Source organism: Protopterus annectens, chromosome 3.part0 (assembly GCF_019279795.1).
Source record: "Protopterus annectens isolate FY-2018-M chromosome 3.part0, PAN1.0, whole genome shotgun sequence".
In the NCBI taxonomy this organism is placed as follows: domain Eukaryota; kingdom Metazoa; phylum Chordata; order Ceratodontiformes; family Protopteridae; genus Protopterus; species Protopterus annectens.
In genome coordinates, this window is record NC_056731.1 from 263,627,343 (window position 1) to 263,644,476 (window position 17,134).

At 40.8% G+C, this 17,134-nt stretch overlaps 1 protein-coding gene across 3 annotated transcripts in view; it reads right to left on the reverse strand.

Moving 5' to 3' along the window:
* BZW2 (basic leucine zipper and W2 domains 2) overlaps window positions 1–17,134 on the reverse strand; it is a 1,069,944-nt gene that overhangs the window by 924,088 nt on the left and 128,722 nt on the right. The window contains exon 1 of one of the 3 annotated variants that reach the window (XM_044064745.1): window positions 4,249–4,378. The exons of the other annotated variants lie outside the window; for them this stretch is intronic. The gene's annotated coding sequence lies outside the window, so the exon portion shown is untranslated. Of the gene's footprint in view, window positions 1–4,248; window positions 4,379–17,134 lie in introns of those variants that run through there. 3 annotated transcript variants of the gene reach the window in all.

Sequence of the window (17,134 nt, forward strand, 5' to 3'; positions counted from 1 at the left end):
ATTCTCATTCAAGTGCAATTCCAATCACTTCCTTATGTGCAATATCACCCAATATCACCTCTGTGTATAGTGTACTTTTTTTTTCATGTGTTAATCATCTAGTAGTCAGTGTTGTCCAATGTGTACAAATAGTGTACGAGCATGTGTGTCAGCTACCTAGACATTTTCCTTTGTACTTTAGTTATGGTTTATTCTTTAATACCCAACATGTCTTGTCTTTTTGGTTTATTTTCTCCTGCAAATGAGAAGACACTCAAAATTTCATTGTGTTTCCTACATAACAATAAAGGTTCTTTGAATCTTGGACTCTTCTTAGTGTTGTAAATGCTGGTTTCCCATCTGTAATACGGACCCCAGTGATAGAAGTAATCATAGTGAAACAGAAGTTCAGGATAGGCAAAAAATGGGAAAAGGGTAGAATGAAACATAATTTAAAGCAGAACTCTTAGCATCTCAAACAGTAAATGGTACCATCATCTCCCCAGCAACCCAAACTAAACTGTTGGGTGTCACGATCGACAACAACCTCAGATTTGATGTTCACATCAATCAAACTATAAAAACTATCAATAAAAATTCAGTAGTCTCTATAGGATCAAATCATTCCTCACCCCACAGGCAAGAATTGCAATCGCCCGCTCCCATCTTCTATCTACCCTTCTTTATGCCTCCCTTCTCTTCTCCCACCTGAGCAAAACCAATCTTAATAAATTGTCATCATGTTACAACCACATTGCCAGATTTGCAACTGGCACACCCTACCGTACCCACCACTGCCAGAACCGGAATCTCCTGGGGTGTCTGGAACTACCCCACCTCCAACAGCTCAACCAGCTCATAGTTGCCCATAAAATACTCCACCATCTGGAAATTACTCCAGCCCTAAGAAACATAATCTGCCCCTACAGCAACAATTGAACACTCCGCTCATCCACCAATCTCCTAGTACTTACAATCAAATCCAACCATGCTGCAGGTGACTCCCTCTTTGCCAACTCACTACCAGCTGACCTTACCCTAGAGTCTTCACCAAGGATATTCAAATACAAACTTAAAAGCCATTTCAAATCACACTGGATATGTCCCTGTACCAACCCTGACTAGTACCTCACACATCCCTCCTCCTCACTTTTAATAAATGTCCTTATCCATCCATCCCTCTTCATCTAACCAGGGATAACCTTCACAAAAACTACTCAGTGTATTGATTGTGTAAATAAATTAGCTTAAACTCAAGGTAATGTGTTATCAATACCAATTACTTGAATTGTAATGTAAGCCTCAGGCCTCATGGATGGTTGTATTACTATGTCTGTAATCTGCTTGTATGTCTGTAACCTCAATTATTGGACTATGTATTTTTGTAATGCCTATAACCTAAGAGCAATGTTCCTAGTATTTGTAATATGTATATGTAACTTGGAGCTTTTCTCCCCGGGACTCCGCTGAAAATGGACATGTATCCAGTCGGACCATCCCAGTTAACAAATGTAAAATAAAATAAATAAATAAAGTAAGAGTTAAAACAAAATGTAAGTAAAAGTCTGATTGACCAGATGCATTCTTGAAGTTACTGACTGAAGTAACACAGGAGGAGAAGGGGAATTGTAGCAAATAATTAAAAGGTTTCTAAACCACTGCTGCTGTAAACAGTAGCATAAAACGGTCTATTTTAAACTTGGACTTAAAAACTGGTTGCAGATATTACAGTAGGTACATACCAGATAAGTAATATAAGCTCAGCATCATTACTTCACATGTCTCACAACTGTTGGTTTCAGTCTCAAATGGACATGAACACTACGCTGGTAATAAAGGATGATACATGATCATAAACTAACATACTAGCTGAGTAATGTCAAGTAACAGTTCCAGGTAGTAACCAATAATGTTGTTTTACAAATCTAAACACTGACTTTAGACATAACCAGCCTCTGCATGCATACCGTGCGACTAACAAGACATTCAACTTCTCAGAGTCTGTAAACGGAAACCAGCGTTATGTTTTTGCTATCAATACTTATATAAAATAAAACTGATTCTATTTATTACAAGCTTACTAGCTACCACCATAGAAACAAAAGTGCCAGTGCATGCTTATGAGATATCATGGCTTATAGAAAGCCACGTGTGCTTGCATCTAATTTTTCTGCTTTAGCTCATTTCTATTGCATCATCCAAAAATTCCATTTAAATATCTTTTACAGTACCTCTATCACTGTTACCAAGTCAACAATTTAGCAAGGGAGGGAAATCTATAAAACCACAAAATAAATCCTCCCCTTTAGAGCCCTGATTAAAAATCTAGGTAGAGTCTAATATTTCCTGGATGACCTCATATTAATATAATTTAATCAGTAACTGGGCAAAAGAAACGTGGATACCTTTAGCTGTGACCCAGATCACAAGAGTAAGAGTAAAGGCAAATATATATATATTAAGAATGATGTTAACAATTATGTGTGTATACATGTATATTATAAATAACAGCAGTGTGTGTGTGTGTGTACATATATATATATATATATAAAATACATATATGCATAATATTGCATCTTTGTGTAAATATTTATGTATTTATATTATCTATACATATAATAGCCAAACCGTTTTTGAGGTACCTGGAAAAAGAAACATGTACAGACAACACAAACAGTAACCCAGAAACAGGGCTAAACCCTAGACCTTGAAAGTTTTGAGGCAGAAACTTTAACCTCTGAGTTAATGTATAACCTAACTACTACGCGATACCCACTGAATGAGTGAGATGGTATTGATGTTTATTTTGTTTTTTCTGCATCACCCCTACATACAACCTATACCTTTGTGGGCCATATCTCATTTTAATGAAAGTAACGTCTGCTGCTTGTGTATACTGCCTCCAGTGGAATATAGACATGGTATACATAGAACACAAAGGGAAGAAGCTTCTGATGATGCATATTTCATATAATGTGCAGTCTAAAAAGCAATATATTGCATATCAGTACAGTCTCAGTTATCAGTACTATATACTTGCATTTTTGAGGCCTACTTTCAATCATTGCAGTAAATATACAAGACACATATCATTGTTTGCCCTACATGTACTTACAGCATTGCATCTGGGGGGCCTGGGAATTGTTAAACTTAAGTAGACAGGAACAGAATGTTCTACCCCTTTAATATTCTCCTCCTAGAGTCTGATAAAAAGAAAAAAACACTGCACAGACTTATTGTGCAAACTGTCACTACAGGTGATGTACAGGAATAAAGTCCCAACTATGGTCCAGTAACTGGTCTAGATTGGTGGCTTGGGTACTTAATAGAAGTGACAGCAGAAATAGGCATGTTGATCCTAAGAGAGGGCAAGGAGAAGCTTTTCAGGCATGGCCACTATTACTCAAAGATGGGGTGGTGTTGCAGTGGCCATCCTGTAGGCAGGCTTACATCTAACTACCACCTGGTATGAGTATGCACTCACAGGAAAGGGCACTGTGTGTCCCCAAAGTGATCAAAGTGATATGGGTAGAGTATCCCCCCCTCTCAGGGATGGGGATCAGGACTTGCACAACAAATTGTCATTCCTAGGATGCTGGTGAGAGCATAAACTCCCCAATACCTGCGTAATGATGGCCCATCTGGACAGCTATCAACCTTGCAGATCTGGAGGCTCTACACCTCTAGATAATAAATGGGCTCAAATCTGATTGGGATACTTTAAGGTTAGCATAAAAATGGAGGAAACATCTACGAAAAAAAGAAAACATTGCCTAAACTACAGTCCTTAAACTCGGAAGTGTTTTCAAACCATTTCAAATTGTGTGTATGCTGAATGAAGACAGAAAACGTTTTCTGACTATATACTCACTACAGTACTTTTAAAAGTGAAGCATAAAACAGAATACCAGAATAATTAAGATACGCTATATTTAGAGTACAGTGAAAGGAGGAACTAATGTGAACAATACCAAATTACTCACTTAACAGTTCTGTATGTGCCACACACCTTTCAAGTTGTCCTCATTACACTTCAGAATTATTGAAAACAAATGGTCAGAACAAACACACAAGTCTTTCTTTCCATCTGGTGAAAGTTACTAGCTGCATTGAATTTGTGCATTCTGTTTCTGGTTTGTCTCATGCTTTCAAAAAGAGCTGTTCAAAGACTCCTACAGACTTTCTGATAATATCCTTTAAAAGCCAACAAAGAATTTAGTGGTCTGTACATCGAGCACGTTTTCAAGATATTAAAATAAATCAACTTACCAATTTATCTGATACAGTATGTAAACTGATTAAGCAAGGAATCAGTAGTCTGTCTCTGTTTCTCTCACTTTCAGAATGTAGATCTATTTTTGGAAGGAAAAAGTGACTGTCTATATTTAGCCGCTTTGCATGTACTAGGCTCTAAGCTTACTGCTCTGCCAAGGATAACGACAGGCTTTATAAGGATCACCATGTGCTAGTGACCAGCACAGAAAAATGTACCTTACTGACTGAAGACTAAACAAGTAATAAAAATAGCAGCCACTCCCAATGGTGAACAGGAAGCATTTTAAATTGTTCCACAACAGTCTGTAAGCTTGAATTCATACACAATTATATAAACGGTATGACCTACGTACAAATTATGACTTTATTATACAATACTTTTTCCCAATTCTCAGTGTAAGGTATGAGCAAGTTTAGTTAATTTCATTGCTTTTCCTGTTACTATTTGTACTGTCATTCACTTTCAAGTATATAATTTTGTACCGTTTTGATGCAAACATCAAATAAAGAGGTAAGAAAATGTTCTTTCCTAATGAAATATGCAAAAGAACTGAACAACTTGCTTCATGTACTACAACAGGGTACATATTTGGAAAGTTGACACATAAAATACAGAGATTTTAAAAGGTGACAGACATACTGAACTCAGCATCTCAGCTCTGCATACCTTTTTTTTCAAAAATCTTATTATTAAAATGTTAACAATAAAACTGTAAATAGGAAAGAAAAATTAATGGACTACAAGGGATCAAAAAGGCAAAGAAGAACCAGATACATCTACTTATGTGCTGCAAAACATATGGGCCTAATCTCTCACACTATTATTTGAATAACATACAGAACTAGGTTCACTATTTAAACATTTAAGAATCAGATGTGTGGTCTCCCAAGACAACCCTTAGAATATAGTAGGGTGGCGGCATTACTCTGACGACTCGCAACCAAACTAAGCCAAGCAGTGAGGCCAAGAAACTATGATGACACATACCAAAGACCACCACAAGTGACAGTTTATAGGGCAAACCAAAGGTGCACATACCATGAAATATACCACAGAATATTGTGAAGAACTGTACTGAATGAACACTGCAGCATGTTTCATTGACATCCTTTAAAGAGATGATGGTAAATCTGCAGTATCAAAAATAATTAGCCCAAAAGACAGGATGAATACAAACAGTAAAAAGTAAATAGCTAACAAGATGATCATAAGCAACAGCATTAATTTGTAAGGAATTATTTTCATTTCTAAAGAGCAGTAAGAAATTTGAGAATTTCATGAAATATATGTGAAGAATGAAATCAAACAAAGTCCCCAGACCAGGGAGAGCTATGTGCATACTGCAGTGTTATAACCTCTAAAAAATTAAAACACAAATACTGTCATTAAATTCCTGGTTTTAAATCCCACATAAAGTATACATTTGTGTGGATTTTTCCTTGCTAAATAGTCATGCTACAATAACATCACAAACATTTAAATCATATTCTGTTTGCACAGGGTGAGAACGGATATGGGTAGGAGCTTGTCTGGAATACTGTAATTGTACAGTTAGCTCACTGAGCATTTCAGAAAGCATTCAGTTCTGATTAGGTTCATTAAATATGAATGGGGCAACCAAAACATGCTTTGCAATATGGATGGAGTTGTTGGACTGCTTCTTCTGGAGCCATCTATAAACAGAAGAACATTTATGTGGCCTACACCATCATTTTATGGCCTCATGTTTTTAGTTCGTCTCCCATCTGTGTGCAAATGACAAAGGCTAACAAACCTGGCACATCCCTACTTAGGTTCTGACTGGGGTATTCGGAAATATTCATAGCAGGGATACCGAATATCCTCTCAATACCAAGGGGTATCACAGGTAAGCTTCTTGATGGTCTTTGGCTTAATCTTAGAATGAACCTATGATGAACAGTGTGAACAGACCATGCACTGCAACACATAGCCTGCAGTGGTTTCAGCATCACTGGAACCTGTGTGTCTCTGCTTTGCTACACGTCTGCTTTCATATTTTATATACACACATACAGGTCTGCAAATTAGACACGGTCAAAAGTACCATTTGTCAAATGAACAAAAAACTGGTACAGCTGATCAAAAATCAGCTTCAGCTGATCAAAAATCAGCTTATTGCATGTATCAGCTTTTTCACAGAATCCCAAGAAGTTACTAGGCTATTGGCCCTGAGGCCCTTACAAGCCTAGCTAAGAATTTAGCCCATGTTCCAACAAGTCAGCACCTTATGCCCCTGTCCAGCAGGGACATAGGTGGAATCCCAGGGGTATATTTTCTGTTCCCCATCCAGTTATCCAGGTTGCACTTAAAGTTTTAATGAGGTACTCTGGAGAGAGAGTCTATTCCACAAAAGGGGAAGTCTCTGGGACACAAATCTGTCCCGCCAACAAGTCCTATTGATGTCACAGACCAGGTTGAGGTCTCGCGTGCGGGTTACCACAGTAGAGCTTGACTTGCGGATATGCAGCAGTCCCATCAGGGTGGGGTCTGAGATTGCTTTGTATGCCAGACAGAGGTCACCTCTAAGGAGTCTGTAGAAGAGTAGAGGGACAGGGCTTTTAGCCTATCTGTTTAGGGTAGATGTTTGAGGCCCTGGATTCTCTGAGTGAGGAATCTCTGTGGTCTATCCAGCTGCTGCATGTGTTTTGTGAGGTATAAGCAAAAAGGGGCATTGTAGTCAATAATCTGTCTTATAAGGAAAGAATACAGGGATGTTATAACCACATTGTCCCTGAATGAGATACCCTAAAGAGGTGGGCCACGTCGAAAGCTTTCCATACAATGGAGGCAATATGGTGGTCAAAAGTTAGTTTGCTATCAACCTGGGTTCCCAAGTCCCTCATGACTAATTGATAATAAAGCACTAAGCATGCAATGTGACAATTTGTGGGGATGCCATTCTCCCCAAAAGGGATGCTGTATTTTTTGGCATTCAGTTTGATGCCATGTTTCTGGCACCAGTCATTTGTTTGGGTAAGACATTCTTGCATGATGTCCACATCACTAGGGGAATCAATGACGCATCCAGCTTGCAGTCATCTGCAAACTCGGTCAGCCATAGCCCACTAGATTTGGCCTGCACCTCTGAGAAGTATATCCCAAGCAGAAGAGGGCCCCAAGACCGATCCCTGGGGTACACCGCTTGTTACAGGTCTACTATTTGAGGTGTCTTCCCTTATTTTGACTAGGTGGGTTCCATCAGTGAGCCAGTTTGCTACCCATCTGGTAACATATGGATTGATGCCTAGTTTAGACAGTTTATCTATTACACCTGAGTGGGGAATAGTATCAAAGGCCTTGGCCAGGTCAACGTAGGTGGTGTGCACTGTCTTCCCCCCATCTATGTCCTTGTTGACGGTCTCAAAGAAGTCGACCAAATTTAACAGGCATGCCCTCCTCTTGACAAAACCAAACTGTATGGGATCCAGTGTCTGGAGGTTCCCAATGTCCTTGTTAATGAGGTCCATGATAATCCACTCCATGGCCTTGCAGATCAGACTAGTTAGGCTGATGGGTCTATAATTTCCTGGATCGATGGACTCTCTACCTTTGTGCAAAGGGATGACAGTAGCTGTCCTCCACTCGGCTGGGATGAAGCTAGTACTCAGGCTTTGGTTGAATAGGGTGCCTAATGGTGCTGCAAGCTCCTGTTTGATTTCATGTAGAATGCAGGCTGGGATTTTATCGAGTCCCATGGAGGCTGTATTTTTTGCCTTTGAGAGGGCACTGATGACTTGCTCCCTAGAGATAAGGGGAGGAGGGCAGGTACTGGGGATGTCCTGTTTTACTGATGGGGGGAACACAGGAGTGAAGTTTTCTCTGAACCTGTCTGCCAGCAGGTTGGCTATATCTACAGGGTTTGTGTATGTAGTGTCCTTGACCACCAGTTCTGAGCAGATCTGGGTGCTTCCCTTGAGATTGCAGACATATGTGAAGAAAGCCTTATCATTGCCTTTAGTAGATGTGGCCACTGGCCAGTTTATGTCACTGTGAAACTGCAGTACAGTGGGGTTCAGGGAAGATTGCCCCTTCCCCACTGCTTTGCAGTCTCAGAGTTGGTATATATTAGCAGGGGTTGGGGGCAGAGGGACTTGTCTGCCCATAAAAATGTTTTAAAGCATTTATTTTTTCTTGACTGGTTGGTGATCAACAAGTTGTGTTCGATGACTTGCCATTTGTTAAGTTATATTTTTGATGGATTATGGTTGTACATCTATCTATGTATACCAGGGCTGTCCTTAGGGTCCTGCTCCCTAAGGGAGGCCTTGACCCAGGCTATGACAGAGTCATTATGCCTTATGTGGCCTAGAGATCTGCCTGACAGACACTACAGTACTGATCTTGCTCCCTACTAGTTGCATATCTTATTAGTGGAGTGGAATAAATTTCCTGTCATGCATTGCACTAGTGGTTAGTCCAATATTATTAGTAACTGCACACCTCTTGTATGATTTATACTTCCATAGTGGTCAATGGCTGTTTTTGAATGCTCAACTGAGTTTTCAACCCAAAACTTGTTGGTCTAACCCTCTGGTTTTGTTTACCATGCAGTAACAGCATATAATAAGACCAGGCTTAATTTGAAGACTGATAGAGAGGCACTGTTTTCCTTTGCTTCCTCTCCCCATTCATCGGGTCTAATGAACCCATCGAGCTTCTGCATTGCTTCTCAAACACATGTAAGGTGCTGCCAAGGAGGATTTTTTTAGTACACCTTAAAGTCTCACCACTGATGCACATCTTTAGGGACAGATTTTTAGTATGCCTTAAAGTCCCACCTCTTACATGCATCTGTAATATCTAGTCACAAATGTGCAATGGGTGTGACAGCATATTGTTCTGCCACCACATTAGCTAACTTAGTGTCTTGTCTCCCTGAATACAAGTCCCCTAGATGTCCCTGGCCTGCACCAGAAACCAACTATAAAGTGCATCAGAATGCATGAACCCCCACAAGATAGGCACTCCCATCATCCCCTTGCCAGCACATTAGATGCCAAGTCATAGTCAGGACTTTAGTGCCATGGTTTAGAGGGATAAACTAGAAATATTACAGATGTTAAGAGCCTCTGCAACCCCTTGAAGATGTGTGAAGTCTCCCAAATACAGAAATATGTCTGTGCTATAAAACTTATCAGTGGACACACTGCTCTTCAGAGCAGCAGAGATCTCACCATGAAAGAACTTGGGAGACAATGTGTAACTGCAAAGCCGTATAATCCAGCACTAATCTTAAACATATAAAATATCATCCGACCTACTAGAGAAATTAGCTTGAGAATAAAGAAATAACTTGAACGAGGAATGAATTTGAGTCAAGAAGTCACACGATCTAAAATTATCAAAATATGCAGCCATATTCGAGTCAAGAAGTCACAAGATCTAATTATCAAAATGTGCAGACATATTCCGGATCACCAGTGTGTCATATTTGCATCTCTTCAGTCAACCAATATATTTAAAGGGTTTAATTTATACATTATTTTCTTAGTTTCATAAATTAAGCACCTTTATCTCATTAAGTATTGCTGACCCATGTGTTTTGGTAATGCTAGTCAGATTTTATTCTGTAGCTACTGATGACAAACTCCTGTGAGTTATCCTACACTTAAGTAGCTTTCTAAAACAATACTGAGTGCTTCCATTTCCTGCATTGATTTTTTTCTTTAGAAAGCAAATTACAGTGGACATGCCATCATCCATATCTAATCTGAATCTAGTATCACCCTATTACTTTTTCTAGCATCTCATTATATCCAGGCTTTCTGTTGTGACACACCCATAAATTGTCTGCTAATATTGGGAGAAGACATAGTTCTGTATTCCTATTTTAACTCAGAATGCTACATCTATTTTAGAACCTGTCAGAAGCATACTACATGTAATGCATTTTACTGAAAGCAATGAATTATGAGTCAGCTACTGACTCATTTGAATTCAGCACAAAAGCCTGACTGCATAATGGACAGGTACCAACACATCAAGCAAAAGAAGGACCTAGATAAGGGGGTCTGAGATACCTTCATATATATATATATATATATATATATATATATATATATATATATATATATAAAATTATAAATGCATAGATTAAGTATTTCTAAGTATTCAATTACTATACAGTTTTCATATCTATAATTGTATGTAGTTTTGCAACCATATAAATGCTGCTTTTAATTTCTGAAGGCAAAGGTGATGCATCATAAATATCTGCTGATGAATTTTCTTCTGCTTCGTCTATAGCCGATATAATGGTACAAGTATCAGATTTATGTTACTATATGTTGGTGCTTATATAACTAAGTGACAAAAGGAAACGTATGAGATGATGTATAAACAATTAGAATTAACAATGTTGTTTACCCTTTCATATATTGACAAATCTCAAAAGAACTCTAGTGACTGTCTGACAATATCAAGATGGGTTACCAAGTGCAGTTAACTTCAACTATTTCTACATTATTCCTTACAGTGTAAAACAAAAAATGTTCAGTAAATATGAACAAGAAAGCCTATGCTAGACTTTAGTAACTAGTCTCACCTTGACAACTGCTACCAATTTGTACCGTCATGTAGAGTTACAATACTAGAAGCGATTCTAGACTGAATATAGGCACTTGTTGGTTATTAGAAGATGCAACTACATTACACTGCACATATGGATTTAGTTGTTTTTCTTTATGATTTGTTATGATATACTATAAAAACTCTATAGCTCAGGATGGCTGATATCTCCACTGGTGGAGATAACATACCACAGCATAAATTTTTCTTGAAATAATTTATTTTATGCAATGAAATGCCCTGTAATTTATATGCATTGAGATATTTATCATGCATTATGTTTTTATTTACAAAAATGTATAGATCTGGGTATTTTTTTTTCTCTCAGAATGGCAGGCTGGTTAAATAGTTGCTTAAACCAGTCATTTAAGTTGTTTCTCATTCTGATATATGGAAAAAATGTAATGGTCAGTACAAAAAAAAAAAAAAAAAAAAAACATATCATCTGAGGTATAGAGTTCCACTTGAATGATGAGGGGGGCTACATTCCAGATGTCGTTCTACAATTCCAAACTTCCTGGCTGCACACCTTCTCATATGACAGAGCTTGTTATACCGTCCTGATTATGTAAGCAAGACAGTAAAATAAGCTGTGTGCTCTGAATAGGATGCTATAACAAGTGCATTATGTGTGCGGGTTTTCAGTCACAGCAATCTCACACCAGACAGTGTACGGCTTGCACCTTCTTCATTCCAGAGAAAAGGAAGAACTCTAGGTAAAACCTTGCAAGTTTCAGTTCTTCTATTGCCGTACTATGATGGTTTGTAACCAATGATGTGAATGTGTCACAAACAGTGGCTATAAATAAATGCTTTCAAACAGAACACTAACTGATGTGGCAGGGTGATCATCTAGATCAAACCTAACACATTTCATCAATAAATCTATTATTGTACCTCAGCACAGTACAAATAAAGTACAGTTTTGTACCTACCATAAATGTAGATGTCCGATAGGTATGCATCTGCAGTCAAAACATATGGGTTGTCCTGCCTCAGGCAGCCCTTCGGTCGGCCGGATTCCAAAGTCTGGGTCTGGCCTCGGCTGATGTCGCACTTTCCCCGATGTCAGAGCGTCTGGGGTATAAAGGCATCAGCCGACGCCATTTTCCTCAGTTTTTCTTGCCCCAGATGCCAGGTGCCCTCTAGGAAGGCTAAATTTCGATAAATGCTGAAAATTTCCAAACATTTGCAAATTATATACATGTATAAACAAACAAATACACCATAATAGATTCCCCCAGCTAGCTAAAAGAGGGGTAAGCGCCCTAGGACTACCACAGAGGGGAAGGAGGGAGGGTAATCCTGACTGCAGATGCATACCTATCGGACATCTACATTTATGGTAGGTACAAAACTGTACTATGTCCTTCAAGGATGCATCTGCAGTCATAACATATGGGTAGAATACCATAGCCAATCTGGGGAGGAGGTACTAAGAAAAGGATGGTGTAGTTAAGATCCCCTGCAGGACTGCAGTTGCAAACCCTGCTCTGGATCTAGAGTATAAAGGTAGATTGTAATGTTTGGCAAATGTATGCACGGAGCTCCAAGTAGCAGCTTCTAAAATGTCCTTGGTAGCCACCCCCCGTAGGAAGGCTGTAGTGGTGGCCGTGGCCCTTGTGGAGTGAGGCCTGATATTTTCAGGAACTGTCTTTCCATGAAAGGAGTAGCAAAAGCGAATGCAATTTCCTATCCATTTTGAAATTGTCTGTTTGGAAATTGCTCTTCCTTGCACTCCAGTTGCATATGCTACAAAAAGCTGGTCAGTTTTTCTGCTAGTTTTTGTTCTGTCCAAGTAGTAGCATAGTTGTCTGTGTATATCCAGGGTGTGCAAAAGTTTTTCCCCTCTATTCTGTGGATTAGGGAAGAACGTAGGCAAGTGAATAGCTTGGTTCAAGGATATCCTAGATACCACCTTTGGCATAAAAGTAGGATTGGTTCTTAGTGACACTCTGTCCTGGTGGAAAATAAGAAAAGGCTGCACTGCCATTAATGCTTGTAACTCAGATACTCTTCTTGCTGAAGTGATTGCCAGAAGGAAAGCAGTTTTCCAAGATAGAAACTGTAGATTCGCTGATGCTGCTGGTTCAAAAGGAGATATTGTCAGTTTCTCCAGCACAACGTTGAGATCCCAGGCAGGTAGAGGGGGTCTTCTTGGAGGTTTAATATTTTTTATCCCTCTCAGAAATTGTCTGAGGAGAGGGTGAGAGAAGATAGGTGGATCCACATTGTATTCTGCTGAGATTGCTGAAGCATGAATCTTAATGGAAGAATAGGACAGGCCATTGTGGAACAATTCTGATAAGTATTCCAGGATATGTGTTAGGTTTGCCACTGTGACATCCGTGCCCTTTGATGTGCTCCAAATGAGAAATCTCTTCCATTTAGCTGAGTATGTCTTCCTTGTGGAGGGCCTGCGAGCCTCCAGGACAATATCCTTCACCCACTGAGATAAAATAGTTTGATTGGGGTTTCAGGAATTTTCCAGGCAGTTAGCTGCAATGTTTTCAAGTTGGGATGCAGGGTCTTGAAATTGTTCTGTGTCAGAAGAAGAGACCATAGGGGGAGAGGCCATGATTTTGTCTGAGACATGCTTCTCAATAATGGATACCAGTGTTGCCTTGGCCAGTCCGGAGCTAATAGTATCACTTTTGGCTGTTCCTCCCTGATCTTCAGTAGAACCTTGTACATCAATGGGAGAGGTGGGAAGGCATATACTGTTAGGGCATTCCAGCTGAAAGAGAGAGAGTCCACCCTCCAAGCTTGTGGGTGGTATGTCCTTGAGCAGAATGTCTTCAGTTGGTGGTTGAGTGTGGAGGCGAACAGATCTATCTCCGGCATTCCCCATGTCTTTGTTATGAGTTTGAAGATGTCTGGATGCAGCATCCATTCGTGTGCATCCATGGTAGTTCTGCTTAAGCTGTCTGCTAGTGCATTTTCTTTTCCTGGTATGAATTGGGCCTGCAACTGGATATTGAGATTCAGGCATAGATTCCACAGATTCATAGCCATCCGGCATAGAGAGTAGGAATGTGTGCCTCCCTGTTTGTTTATGTACCACATGACCGTTGTGTTGTCTGTCCTTATTAACAGATGTCCTTGTTGGAGGAAGGGTCTGAATGCCTCGATTGCATGCCTCACTGCCAGCATTTCCTTTTGGTTTATGTGCATGCTTAGCTGCCCTTGAGGCCATAGGCCTTGGATACATTTGTCCTCCATGTGTGCTCCCCATCCTCGGTCTGAGGCGTCCGTGGTGATGGTCTGCCTTGTTTTTGCTTTGTTGAAAGGCAACCCTCTGTTGGACTGGCAGGCCTGAGCCCACCACAGGAATTCCTTTTGAAGGCATGGAATGATTGGTATCATGGTTTCTAAACTGTGACTGTGTTGAGACCATACACTCCTTGGGTACCATTGTAATTTTCTCATATGCAGCCTGGCATGTGGGATTAAAATTATTCAAGATGCCATGTAACCCAGGGCCTGCAGGACTTTCCTTGCAGTAAGCTGAGTTTGTCTTGACAGAGTCATGAAGTAATCTGGAAGTTGTTTTTGTTTTTCTTCTGTGAGAAAAGCCATCTGGGTGATTGTGTCCAGATCTGCACCCAGAAAGGTTATCCTTTGGGATGGTAGTAGTCTTGACTTTTGGATGTTGACTGTGTATCCCAAGGTCTGTAGCAGGTGTATGGCATAGGCCAAGTCCCTTAACAATTTTTTCTTGTTGTCCGCTTGTATTAGGCAGTCGTCCAGGTATGGATAAATTTGAATTCCCTGAAGTCTGCAATGTGCAATTACTGATGCCAGGCATTTCGTGAATACTCTGGGTGCAGTAGATAAGCCAAAGGGCAATGCTGAGAATTGATAATGCTCTGATCCTGCAAGAAATCTGAGGTGTCTTCTGCAATTTGGTCGGACAGGGACGTGCAGGTATGCCTCCTTGAGATCTAGAGTCACCAGCCAAAACACCTTGCCCAACATGGGAAGAAGTTGCTGTAGGGTCAACATTTTGAATTTTGGCACAATGAGATAAGTGTTCAGTGTGGACAGGTCGAGAATAGGCCTCCATTGGTTTTCTTTTCTTGGTACAAGGAATAGTCTGGAGTAAAATCCTTGGCCTTGTTCTGAACATGGTACCTTTTCTATGACTTTCATCTGAAGTAAATTGCTGATTTGTCTTAAAGCCTCTGCCTTCTGATTTGGTGGAAGGTTTGGCATTCCGCTTCTTTTTGGCAAAGTGTGGAAGTGAAACCTGTATCCTTTGTCTATTATTTGCAATGTCCATGTATCCCTTGTAATGCAATGCCAGTTTTTTGAGAATAAAGCCAGCTTTCCGCCCAAGGGTGCTTCCAGTTGATCCCTGGTTGGCGGAATCAGAGTCAAGTCATTGGGTCTGTCCTGTAGTAGTGGTTGTAGTTGTAGCAGTTGCACTACTCCTCTGGTTGGCAGGCTGCCACTGACGGCCTCTGTAGGAGCCCTTCGATTGACCTCTGCCTCTAGGGCACCTGTTCCTGCCTCTCTGGGCTCTGGTAGAGTCTGGAAAGGACCAATTCTTTGTAGGCCAGTTTCTGCTGAACCTCGGTGGTTGAACTTGCAGGAAATCTTTAACTGTTTGCACAGATTTTGCTTTTCTTCAACCTTTTTTAGAATCTCCTGTGCAGGGGAGCCAAATAAATTTTGTTTCTCCATTGGAGCATCGAGGAGTTTAGCTTTGACATGGTCTGGCAAAGATTGTTCCTTCAGCCAGGCATGCCTACGAATAACTGCCCCAGTCATAGCTGATCTAAATGAAGCCTCCAGTGCATCATAGCCACATTTTAAAAAATGATTACTAACCTGTTGTGAGTTATGTACCAAATCCTGAAGGGATTTATGGTCTAAGGGTTCAGGAGAAGAAAGTTTCTTATTCAGTTGATCTAACAAAAACTCTTGGTACTGTATCATATGGAATTGACAGTTTAATGCCCTGGCAGAAAGAGTTGCAGATGTATACGCCTTTTTTCCTCATCTCTCTAAAGCTCTAGACTCTCTTTCAGAGGGTAGGGGATTTTTGGCAGTAGCGGCTGCAACCCCTTTAGGGCCCTGAGAAATAGTTTCTGGGTCTGCAGCATGGGCTTTATACAGATGGAAATGAGAATCCGGGACCCTGTAATATCTGTCAGGTTTGGCAGGGGCCGGAGGAAGAGAATCAGGGGCTGTACTGACATCATTGTACACATCATCAATTACATTTAGAACAGGAGGTATAGCTAAGGGCCTATGCTGAGGCAAATGCAAAAAGGTCCTTAATCTTTTTCTAGAATCAGAGAAATCCTGACCTTGCCATTGAAAGTGCTCTCTCATGGAGTGTAAAGTCTCCCCAAAGGAAAATTCTTCAGGAGCGGAGGCCGAAGGGATAGATTCCTCTGCATCTGAATCCTCATAAGGCGAGTAAGCCCCTTCCTGGTGGTCTGACAAGTCAGATCCATCGGTGGAGTAATCTGAGGAGTGAGGTTCAGAGGGTTCAGTCCTGGGCCTTTTGTCTGGAGGAGGTTGAGAGGCCCTGTCTGGGTGAGGTTGTGAGCACCTAATAAAGGAGATAAGGTCCTCAGCAAGGCTGAGGATCTGTGAACTAGAGGAAGGCCTCTGGGATGTAGATTTGGCAGGCAAAGCTTTTGAAAGTTTGGCAGCTTTAGCCCTGGAAAAGGCCTTAATAGACATAGAAGCTGGGGGCCTAGCTGCCCCACGTGCAGGGGTAGAAATGTCCAAAGGTATGGTGTCGGACAATTCCTGAACACTAGCTTCGGTAGGGAGTTCTGAAGCTGACTCAGCCGGGGCCTCTCGGACCTCGGTGGTCAGAAGTATGGTTTCGGTTGAAGGAATCGCCGTGGACTCTGTTTCGGCCGAAACCGAGACACTCGCGGTAGGCCTAGCCGTGGTTTCAGCCGAAACCGCGGGCCGTGAGTGTCGGTCCTTTTCCTTGCGTTTTTTTACCATATGCGAAGTCGGAGTCTCCGACGGCATTTTATAAGCAAAAGCGGCTCCAAAAAATTCCTCTGCAAACTCCGACCGACGTCTAAGAGATCGTCGGTTGAAGGAGGCACAGGCTAAACAGGCTGATACATCGTGGTCTGGGCCTAAGCAAGGAAGGCAGTAAGAATGGAAATCCTTATGAGGTATTTGTTTCCCACAAGTTAAACAATTATTTACTTTGTCTGACATCGGCTGAGGCAAGAAAGAGTCCCCAACGGGGTACTTAGCTTTTTTCAAAGTCTTCGGTAGCTGAAATCTCTGGATCTGACCGACCGGCACTTG